We start from the raw sequence: 4,299 nt of genomic DNA, 5'->3' as shown, positions 1-4,299 counted from the left end.
GTATTATATTTATTTTATTTTACTTAATAATTCTTTTATTGGTTTCTGGTTTCTGGTCTGTATATCTCATAATCATGTATTTTAAAATATCACTTACATAGCAGATAAATTATTTTAAGTGCTATCTCCTTTTTTTTTATTTTAGGGAAGGGTCTACATGTGTTCAGGGTCTCACTACTAGATCGGACTCGTAGTGATCCGCCTCTTTACAGCCTCCCAAGAGCTGGCTGGGATTACAGGCTCTGGCCAGCATGCCCAGCCTCAATTGCCGTGTCAGCATACCCCGGGGGCAGGGCCGGCACAGCAGGCCCGGGGTTTAAATCCTGTGCCTTAAAGTTACTTTCAGCTAGATGTAAGCAATATTTAAAATTCTTGGAACTCTTCTCATGAATGAGAAATAGGAAAGGTGAGCATCACTTCAGCCCCACTGCCTGGCTGCTTTTCCTGTTTTCATTCCCTGTTAGTGCCAGCCCGCTCCTGCGTTCTCATGAACACACTTCACGTCTTTCTCTTGCAGAAAGTCTCCTAGGGATGCTTCCTCGGGCACATCCAGTCTCTGACATCCATCTGACACGGCCTCGTGGCTCTTCTGAGATCTTTTGCTGCCTTAATCCCTAGCATTCTGCGCCCTTTTGGGGCTAGATTGTAAATTCCCTGCAGCGCGGGACTGCGGGGAGGACTCCGGAGCCAGCTGCCTCGGGCCCTGCGCTCTCCTGGGGAGGCTGCTGTTTGGCTTAAACATGGTCTAAAGGAAACACCTGATCAGAAAATTTGGGACACAACTGAGTTACATGGTGTTACAGTACAAGTTCTCAGATGTCCTGGGATTATGGGGCCACAGAGGAAAGTGACCGCTGCAGACTGACGCCGGGCCCAGGAAGTTGCCCTGCGCTTCCACCCTTTTTCTGCTTGTACTTTCCTACGTAGCGGCTGTTAATTTCTTTAAATTTCTCGCCTGCTAATATCTCTGCAAATGTCTCTTTTCCTACCTCAAGAGTTTAAGAATACGAAAGGGTGGATTATCTTCGAGCTACTATTGCACAATATCTAATCAAACTCTGAATCGGGTTCGCAGTTTCCTGCGGGGTCCGCGCTCCGGCCCCTCCTCGCGACCCTCCGGAGGGTGGCGGGACCCCCCGCCCGCCGCCCCTCGCTGAGCGCCCCTCCTCCCCCGGCCGGCACATCTGTCCTTCATCGCAAAATATATTTCCTGTTGGGTGAATCTGTTTTTAATTCCAGTCTTCCATCATCCGCATTGCCTGGAGTTCTGATAGCTTGTCTGAAAGCCCATCTGTAATTTCATCTTCTTACTTTGAATTTTCTCTCCTTCTCTCTTTTTCTCTTTTCCTTTGAGAATCTTGTTATGTTGATTTTCTTATGACAGTATCTCTGTATCTATGCGTATTCTAACTTCACGATTTTTCTGTGCTGACTATAGCAGAACAAGTTTTTATGTTAATCATATATCTGATTAGAATTCACTCCATATTTTAGTTATATATAGAAAAAGAAGTCCATTACATCTCTTATTATCAACATAAATTTAATAACTATAAATTTATATGTTTTAATGATGACAAAATTCTAGAAGTAGGTGAAGTTTGGGTAAAATAGCAATTTCTGTGGCAACTTTGACAGACTCCCGTCTTACCCTGACAGACGGAAAAGGGGAGTCCGGCTTAAGCACTGGGGTCCACACATGGCCAGAGCTGCCAGAGGGAGCTCGCCCCACTGCCTGCTCCTGGGTCCTGGTTGTTTGTTTCCCCACAACATCATTCTCAGTGTCTGTCATGACTCAAAATGACAACTTGTAGGGTTGAAGGTTTTTCCCCTCAGAGCAGAGCTTAAAGAGCAAAAGTTCATATTTTTACGTTTGAAACAAAATGTCTCATCTTTTGGTCTACCTCATCAGTTTGAAAATTGTACTTTTTTAATTACCCAAAGTCTGGGGTGCTGTGATCGTGTGCTACATCCACACAATGTATAGTGATCAAATCAAAAAGGCGGTAACATTCTCATCCCCCTCACACGTTTTTGAAAGTTTTGCATTAACATATGAAACTGGACAGTTTTATACAGGATAGTGTGATATTTCAATGCATGTATGCAAAATATTTTAACAGAACCAAAATGGTTATATTCTTAGCATTGCTATGCGTTTGAAGCTTCTGAATTCCTATCTCCAAGTAATTCCTAAAATATGCAATAGGTTACTGTGAACTCTTGTTCCCTACCACCTTAGTTAGTTATCCCTCATGGTGGAAACAAAATACCCAATACCCCAAAACGAAGGGGGAAGGGTTTATTTAGCTCACAGTTTGTACAGGTGTCAGTCTTCAGTCATCTGGCTCCAAGGAGGGTGGCACAGGGCTGAGGGGCAGCAGTGGAAGATGGCAAGAGCAAGCAAGGGAAGAGAGAGGCAAGCTTCTTTCTGTCCTTTATATTGTATCCAGTCTACTGGGATTAAGGTGGTACCAATCCATTCAATGTATTGGTTCAGCAGACACCTACCCTTACTCCCAGATTGCTCAATCAGTCAATCAATCAATCAATCCCACACTCTAGATTCAGCCGCTTCTGAAAAAGTTTTATGACTGCATGAGGTTTTGCATCTAGACACAAACCCTCACACCTGTGGAACTCTGAAACATGGCTTCCATTTAATTATATTTGGGTGTCGATTACCTAACTTCATAGTATTGTTCCTACCCCCACATTCCATAGTATCTAATCACTATTATACATTCTAATTTTTAACAAAATTCTCTTACGAGAAAGACCAGCTAAGGGCTGGCCAGATGGCTCTGCAGATTAAAGCCCCTGCTTAGACAGACACAGGGGCCGGGGCTTCTACCTCTGGCCTGCTGTGCTGGCCCTGCCTGCCTCCAGGCACTGAGACTGGGAGTGGTGGCGTGCGCCTGTAATCCCAGCTCTTGGAGGCTGAACACAGGCAGATCACTATGAGTCCAGTCTACCTAGTGAGACCCTGTAGATCCTGTACTAAATACCAAAAAAAAAAAAAAAAAAAAAAAAACAACAAAAAACCATGTGGAAGTTTTCTTTTTAAACTTTATTTATTTTTATTTTTTAGTTATTTTTTTTGCAGAACCGGGGATTGAACTCAGGCCCTTGCACTTACCAGGGAAGCACTTATTCACTGAGCTATCTCCCTGGCCCCAAAGTTTTCTTTTTGCATCTTAGTTCAATTAATAAAATGTCTTCCAGGTTCTATCCATTTTGCAGCAAATGAAATAATAACATTTCATGGCCAAATAATATTCTACATGTATGCCACATGTTCTTTATGAATTCATCCACGGATGGACATCTAGGTTGGTTCTACACCTTAGCTATTGTGTATAGTGTGGCAACACATGTGGGCACACACGTGTGTCTTTGACATATCAGTATCCTTTTCTTGAATATATAACTGGAGGTGGAATAGCTTATCATACAGTAGATCTTTTAAAAATGTCTTGAGGAACCTCCAAATTGTTTTCCATAGTAGCTATACAAATTTAAATTCTCACCATGTACAAGAGTGTCTTTCTTCATATCTTTGTCACCATTTGTTATGGTTTTTCTTTTCTATGCTATCCATTCTAACTGGGAGAAGAGGATATATCATTGTAATTTTGACTTGCATTTCCCTGATGGCTTACAAAGTTGATCAGTTTTTATAAATTTGTTGGTCATTTGAGTTTCCTTTTTTTAAATTTTTCTATTCATTATTTTGCCCATTTGGTGGGACCTGGAATTAAACTCAGGTCCTTGCGCTTGCCAGGGAAGAGCTTATTCTACTGAGCCATCTCCCCAGCCCCTAATTTTTTTTTTTTGAACTTTATAAGTTTTTTTTTTTTTTTGTAAACACTTTTACATTCTCTTGGTGGTTTCTTGGTTCTATTGATTGTAACCTTTACTGTGCAGTTTGATGTAGTCCCTATTTATCTATTTTGCTTTTCCTCCTGTACTTTTAGTTTTGTTCAAAAAATTATTATCGCTAAGACCAAGATAAAGCAGGACCTATGCAACAAGAGTTGTAGCTTTTGGGTCTGATAAGGTCCATGAAATCCCCTCAGGATTTATCCTGAGATCCTGTACCTCAGATTGTAGATCTTTTGTCAGTGTCAGCCATGTGGATGAGTCACGGCCATTGCTTGGCCAACGTGCTGTCTGTTGTTAACCATCCAGCAGAAAAGTGTAAAAACGAAGTATAAGAAGTAAAGCTATGCTGTTATGTTGAGCTGTAGGGGACTCAGGTCAACAATTTCTGACATTGCCAGTCAAGCGGAAGACCCA

This window comes from Octodon degus, unplaced genomic scaffold (assembly GCF_000260255.1).
Source record: "Octodon degus isolate 3935 unplaced genomic scaffold, OctDeg1.0 scaffold00100, whole genome shotgun sequence".
Classification (NCBI taxonomy): Eukaryota; Metazoa; Chordata; class Mammalia; order Rodentia; family Octodontidae; genus Octodon; species Octodon degus.
This window is presented reverse-complemented; position numbering follows the sequence as displayed.